This window comes from Cricetulus griseus, chromosome 4, assembly GCF_003668045.3.
Source record: "Cricetulus griseus strain 17A/GY chromosome 4, alternate assembly CriGri-PICRH-1.0, whole genome shotgun sequence".
Taxonomy (NCBI): Eukaryota; Metazoa; Chordata; class Mammalia; order Rodentia; family Cricetidae; genus Cricetulus; species Cricetulus griseus.
In genome coordinates, this window is record NC_048597.1 from 200,838,664 (window position 1) to 200,846,513 (window position 7,850).

General features: G+C 35.6%; 1 long non-coding RNA gene across 1 annotated transcript in view; it reads left to right on the forward strand.

Annotated features, from left to right (window-relative positions):
* The window catches only part of LOC103161422, a 275,190-nt gene extending 267,544 nt beyond the window's left edge, over positions 1–7,646 (forward strand). The window contains exons 3-5 of the long non-coding RNA XR_004769712.1: positions 4,203–4,370; positions 6,056–6,151; positions 6,946–7,646. This is a non-coding gene — a long non-coding RNA (uncharacterized LOC103161422). The remainder of the gene's footprint in view (positions 1–4,202; positions 4,371–6,055; positions 6,152–6,945) is intronic.
* The last annotated feature ends 204 nt before the right edge of the window (positions 7,647–7,850 follow it).

The window sequence follows — 7,850 nt, forward strand, 5'->3', positions numbered from 1 at the left end:
TATACCTCCTATTGTTCCTGCTTCAGTCCTCATCAAACCAAGAATTGATGACTAGCTAAGTAATTGTGGACACACTTGGTCTTAAAAGTTCATTTTTGCAGGTAGGATTTATACAGTGGGCTATGCCAGTTCAGTCTTGTTTGGACGCTAGTTCCCCCTTTTATTAACAAGAGAAATGCTGTAGCATAACCATCAGCTGGGCTGGACTTGAAGCTGTTTTTCTGCAATGGGGATAAATTGGCTGTACTCAGCTGACACTTCCCCCAGCCTTTCCCTGTGACTGATGGCTCCCATTTGCAAGATGTCAGGCCAAGGTCTGAGGAACTTCCTTTAGCAGTGTAAATTGGCCCACTCGGCTTCATCAGCATAGTAATCTCAGCAGAGGCAAGGACCTGCCACTCTATCAGTTGATTGGGTTCACTGAAAGTTGTGATTCTAAAATTGTTCTGCTTCTCAGCTAAAGAGCTTTGCATTGGAAGGATGTAAGGTGAATGTAACCATGGGTTAAAATGTCTTTAAAATGTAAGATTTAACAAAAGTAGGTAAAAAGGTATCTGTATGTTTTTTAAAAAATGCTTATTTGACTCCATAAACACATTTAGCCTTTGACAAGTTCATTTTTGACCTTATGTTTAATAAGAGCCTTTAATTTTATTTCTCAAAGTTATATTTATTATGTACTTACTTGTGTGTGTGTGTGTGTGTGTGTGTGTGTGTGTGTGTGTGTGTGTATGCAAGGCATATATGTGGATGACAGAGGACACCGTGTGGGAGTTGATTTTCTCCTTCTACCACATAGGTCCCAGGAATGAAGCTCAAGTCTTCAGCATTGGTAGCAAATGCTTTAGCCTGCTGAGCCATTTCTTTTAATATAAAGTATATTTTACCTATAGAGCTATTTTTCTTGTCAAATTTATTTAATGCTTAATGAATTTGTAAATAATAAGGTTAACTGAGAAGCAATTGCGTCTAACGTACTCACTTGACTATCGGTCTAGAATGTGATTACACAGCTTTCCTTACACACACACACACACACACACACACACACACACACACACACACCCTGCCACAGAATCTTTTTCCTGTATCTCTGTTCTTCTGGGAGGTTATCCATTTATTCTGAGGATGTAAGTCTTAAAATATTTTCTAGATAAATTTGCAAGTCTGGGAAAAATACTTTATTTGGAACTGGCTGATCATATGTGGTTTGTTGTTTAATATTGTCTACAATGACAACATTAAACAACATTAAATAAGAATAAGTAGGACAATGAGAATTAGCCAGTAGTCATTTGAAGCTCAATGTGCTGAATAAGGTTATAGAACATATGTGGTATGGTAAAAAAGTAATAAACATGTTTTTCTCAAATGGCTTAGAAACTATTCTTCAAAAGTTCTCCTAATAGAGTTCACACATGCTTGAAGATAATGGAAATTTTAGTAGAATAAATAAAACATGCTATGATGAGTTCTAATAAGCTTATTCCTATAAAGTAACTCTAATGGAAATATTTGTATTTTATTCTGCCCTTTAAAATTTATTAAATTTATTTTTCATCGAATATGTTTTGATATTCTTTCATCTTCCCCAATTTCTCCCGGAACTTCCCACCCAACTTAGTGTTTTATCTCTTTCTATCACTGTTCGACAAAAACATGACAAAACCCCAAAATGAAAATAAAAACAGACAAACTAAAATTTTAAAAAATCAGTAGGACAAAAAATACCAATAGGAAACAAAACACTTCAAAAAACAAGGAGTCTGTTTGTATTAACCAGTTGGTCCTGAGCATGGGACCTGTCCTAGAAAAAAGTTTATATACCTAGTGACACTCCATTGGAGAAAACTGATTTTCCCCCTTTTTTTTTTCACCCCCTGGTGTCTGTCTTAAATAGCTCCTCAGTGGGGGTGGTCCTTTGCTTCCGAGCTGGCATTTTGTCTGGTTTGAATCTTTTCATTTGGTACGTTGGATGCATCTCCTATAATGTTAGAAAACAGAGGAGTTAGGACATTGTTAGAATTACTAGAGTTTACTGATTAGTAATGCTATAGCACCCTGTAATGAATAAATAAGAGGATGAGGGAATGGAAAAAAGGAAAATAATGTAGAAATGATAAAGTTAAACAAAAATATCTTAACATCAGTCCATATCTCATCCTTGTTCTTCCTGGCTGAAATGGGTATTGATACTCACTACACGCATTGTCTTATGACATTAACTCTACTACTAGAAAAGCAGCAGTTTGTTTTTCCAGTTCAACTCTGGATCATTTTAAACTTTGATTTGTGTCTGGCTATCAGATCTCGTACAGGGTCTTGAAATTTGAAGTTTTTCTGGTTGCTTATGATTACAAATAATTCATTATTTCGTGTACTCAATTTAATTAAAAGAGGGGTCATGTCAAAGCATTACTTCTAGAGTGTGTGATTCTTACATTCAGAGTAAATGAAAAGTTTGATGCATGACCAGTGTTTCTTGTTGTTGAAATCTTCTATCTTTGCTACCAAGTTATTATTAATCAGATATTTGTCACCTTTTCAGAACTCTCAGGAATGTAGTTGACTGTTGAAGGCTTAGCAGCTGGCAGTATTATTAAAAAAATGAAGGCATGACTATACACTGCAAAATACTATTTAGCAATAATGTACTATTAGGGCAGTCCTTTTTCTGGATGCTTATTTAAAGTGTATTTACTTTTTATTGGCATGGCTATAAATGAGTTAAAGGGGTAGACTGAATTGATAGTATTGTGGCATTCTTAGTTCTTGTGTCTATCAAGTTTGATCTAGAATATTTTTTATAATCCAATATTCATCTTTAAATAACTATGCCATGAAGCATCCAAGCTCTGATTCTCTCCCCCTCATCCCCCTCTCCCATGCTTTACACACACACACACACACACACACACACACACACACACACACACACACCTTGAAACACAGGGTATGATGAAGAACTGAACAATTAGAAAAAAAAAACCCTCACCAGGCTATTTTCAGGCTTATTGCTACAAGATGCTAAGGGTCTCTTTCAGCATCTTGTTACTTTTAGAGTTGAATTTTCAAAAAAAATTATGTAACTAAATGGCCTCAAAATATAGGAGTTGTGAAGATAGCACCAATTTTTATCTATACATTATTGTTTATGTTAAGTGTGATAGCTTTGGAAGTCAATTTTAATAGGAAGGTATTAATTTCAAATAGTGGCCTGCAAATAATGACAGCAATGAAGAGTATTCCCAGAGAATGCTCCTAAATTAATTTGTCAGTTTGACCCAGTAGCGAAAATGCATACTAAAACACTGATGTGAATTGAAAATAAAATCACTGCACTTGACAGATTTAATAGTTTAAGTGATTTCAAATTAACCACATACCACTGACCGCAAGTGAGGAATGTGAGCTTTCTCCTATAATGAAACATACTCTAGGGGCTCATTATACAGAGAAGAATAAATAAATGAATAGTAAATAAATCGGCACTGGAGAAGAGAGAGTGGCAACTACTTAATGATTCGTACATGCATGCATAAAGATATCATAAGCCATTCAGATACCATTTTTTCTTTTTCAGTTTTATAGTATTATAAATAAAAACTGCTGATCAGTAAATTCAAAATATGATATGTCTATCAAAGACATTAATAATGATAGAAATATCAGCTTTCTGAAGGAGGTAGTGAAAGCACAAGCTCTTTTTCTGAAATATCTGAAATGCACAGCAATCCTATTTATTTTCTATGTCTAAAAATTCAAGTAATACTTTAATTTGAATCATTATAGTTGTATAGATATAAATATCAACTTATTTCAGCTAATATGAATGTTAGGATTTGAGTATCATATTTGATAATAATATCACCATTATTTCTCCATGAAAATTCACGTTTTTTGCGTCTGCTACAATAAAGACAATTTGAATACAATACTCAGACATTTTTGGTTGCTAGACAGAGTGCATGATCTATAAATATATATTGAGAGAATACAAGTAACGTAATATATTTGTTTAAAAAGTTAGTTTTCCTAGTCCACCCAAGGTGGAATCCATATGGTGTCATTCATTATTCCCATAGTTTATGAGGAAACTTTCACATGATGGTTAGAGTTTTTTATGTCCTTCATATGAAGGAAGAGAATATCAATCCCTTGCAGCAGAAACCCACTGAAGTGGTACCAACTCTGACTTCCAGAACAGCACATCTACCAATAGGGAGTGATGAAATCTACACCATAAATCAGAAGAATATCCATCCCAGAAAAGCTGCTGTTGGTAGGCTATGCTGAAGGTTATCACCATCACTGGGTCCCCTCCAACCACTCTCTGCTTCACTCCTGGGACCATCACTAACCAAATCCAGGTATGTCTCGTGGTGATGACTGACCCAGCGATGGGGGATATCTTTATGTATATAAGTTTCTCTTACTGGTTCATGAATAAAACACCAAGAGGCCAGTAGCCAGGAAGGAAGTATAGGCAGGACTACCAGACAAGGAGAATTCTGGGGAGAGAAGGGCAGAGAGGAGCCGGCAGGGAGACACCAGGAAGATAAGATGTACTGGGTGTTCTCTGGTAAGATAAGGCCATAATACATAGATTAATAATTATGGGTTAATAATTAAGAAAGAGCTAGCCAATTAGAAGCCTGGGTAATCGACCAAACAGTTTATAATTAGTATGTCTCTGTGTATTTATTTGAGGTTGAAGGGCAGTAGAACCAGGCTGGACAGAAACTCTGACTACCACCCAGTGCTAACCACCAACCTTTCACAGGAGTAAACTTACTTGTATCTTATTAGTTAATTTTCACATTATTTTGATAAAATATCTCACAGAAACAACTTCAGGGGGAAAAATTTATTTTGGCTCTCAGTTTTAGAAGGTCCATTGTCACTTGGCTCCATGTATCTAGGCCACTGTTAGACAGAACATTATGGCAGTATGTGAGTGTCAGAAACATCAAGACAGACAGGACACAGAGAGACAATGAGCAAGATGCCCCTGAGATTTCCCCTCACTGTCCTGTTGTCTTAAGCTAGGTTCAACATTCTTGTCTCTTCAGCCTCTCAAACAGCACCAACACTTGGAAACAAGTGAATAACCCATGTCCTTAGAACTTGTGACAGATCCTCAAGTAATATTAATGTGCAGTTAAAGGGAGAAGTGGCCACTGTGAAGAAGTTTCAGCTGACAAAGTATAGGTGCCAAGGGGATGCATATGCTTAGGCCTAATATGAGAGAGAAAAACAGTATCAAATGACATAGAAATGATTGAGAAATCTGTACTCTATTGACCAATTATCTTGGTAAAGTGGTTTATGATATGTAATAGATTCAACAACCAGGAGCCCAAGAAATGACTATAAAAAATCTTTCAAAGAACTGTACTCTGAAGGGACATGGCAGGTGTCTAGATGGGAAGTGCACACATAATTTGATAATGGCAAGAAGAAATAAGTAGAGAGCCAAAGATTGAAGACAGAGAGGCCACCTACAAGGTTTCAATTACTGTTGGAGGAGAAAGATTTTAAGTTAGGAACAGTAAAACTTGAGATTCTACTTTTTTGGGTTCATGGTGGGGTAATGATAAAAAAAATCCAATTTATTCTTTCTTATCTGTAATGTTCAAGTAGTGATACTCTTTTTTAAAAGATAATAGTTATTTTTAAGTTTATTTGTTTTTTCCATTCATTTATTTAAAGTCACAATTATGATACACAATACAGTATGTTCACAATGGCATGGCTAAATTAAAGCAATTAACATGTTATATCACACATATTTATGGTGTCAAGATACTCTTAATTTAGGCAAAAGATTAGTCTAAAGATGGGCATATTCTAATATTACATAATTTTAGAAATAGAACCTTTAAAATCATGTTTAAAAGTTAAAGGAATCCTCCCCATCTCAGGTACTTTATATTGCATCATCAATGAGGAAATAATTCTTGTCCTGATGGTGTGAAGTTGGAGTGATCATTGGGTGTTAGAGGTCATGTGGTTGCACTGCCAATGAATGAACAGATATCTCTTTCCTTGCAAGGGGTGCCAGGATCTACAGCAAGGAAGATTTACCTGCAACAAAAGTGTGTGATGACCCCCAAGAGATGGGAAGGTGTGCTCCAATTGTTTCTGGGAGGTATGTTGTGACAGATGAAAGGACTTAAGTAAAGGATCATAGACATGATAGGAAAACAAGCTTGGTTTAGGGACAGTTAAAGTGTGAGCAAGTATCAATACAAGATTACTATATAAAGGCTTTATCAAGTGAGTGACTTGTAATATAAGTGTGTGTAACATACATGTTGCACACACACACACACACACACATATATATATATTGCATATATATGTTACATATGTAATATATGTTACAAAATACTGTATATGGATAAAAATTAGAAAATATAAATTCTCTCTTGTTTCTAAGCTAATTATCTTTTCACTCCATCCCAGTATTTGTTTTGAAGAACAAGGTTGAGATGACATTAATTTGGTTGATGTTCTCTCCACACTATTTCTGTGATTACTTGCAGGGGGTTTATTTGCTCCACTGAAGAGCAATAGGAAAAGAGAAAATGCCAAATACTTAGTCTGGTGAATGTCTTAGAGATAATTCACTCCACTATTTGGAAATTCTTCCTGGCAACAGATTACAGGGGCATAATCACATTTGAAATGAATTTAAAGTGGCAATAATTTGACTGTGTTCTGATTTTTATTTGTTTCACACAAGTTTAAGGTAGGCACAGATAATTTAGCAGTTTGGCCTTTACCACATTAATTTAGCTCTCTTTGGAAAAAAATGAGTTAAGAATACCATGATACGCTTTCCGCACCACCCTGGGATGGGTCCCTATGGTGTTATTCTTGATTGCCTTTATAACTTAAAGGGAAACTTAAACAATGTCTGGAGCATTTGATGTCCTACAGATGATGGAGGAGGATGGCCTCAAACTCCTTGCCAGAGGAACTCATTTAGATGGCACCAACCTTGACTTTCAGATGGAGCAATACATCTACAAAAGGAAAAGTGATGATATCTACATCGTAAGTCTGAAGAGGACATAGGAGAAGCTTTTGCTTTCAGACTCCAACTATTGTTGCCATTGAGAACCCTGCTGATGTCAGCATCATCTCCTCTCTTATCCATGGGAACGTTAAGAGTTTCCCCATTTTTTCATGATGCTGGCTTTAGGTCTGTTGGACATAGCATTTATTATGGTGAGGTTTTCTCAACATGAAATTTTCATGACTCTTATGAATAAGTGATTTGAGATTTTGGCAGAAGCAAATGGAAAAATAGATAAAATTTATTGATTTAAATGTGTGAGCCATCTCATAATCTCTGGAATGAAGTCAGTTTAGCTGTGATAAGTGATCATTTTGAAGCACTCTTGAATTCTTCCTGATGCTATTTTATTGACAGTGTTGGCTTTTATATTCATCAAAGAGACTGGTTTGTAATTTTTTTCCTTTTTGTTGTTGTGATCTTAGTTGATTTTGATATCAGGGTAAAACTGACCATAAAATACTTGAAAAAAATATTAATTCCTTTTATATTTCATGGAATAACTTAAGTCATATCAGGATTTGTTCTTGGAAGTTCTGATAAAATTATGCCTGTGAATCTATCTGTTCCTGGGTTTATATCTTTTTAATTTTTTATTATTTTTAATTACTCATATATACATATCCATCCCCCATTCCCTCACCCACCCTCCTCCCATGTTCTCCACCCAACCTACCCCCACTCTCCGGGGATAGTGAGGCCCTCTACCAAGGACCTTCAAAGTCTGTCATATTGTTTCAGGGAGAGTCTAGACCCTCCTTGCTGT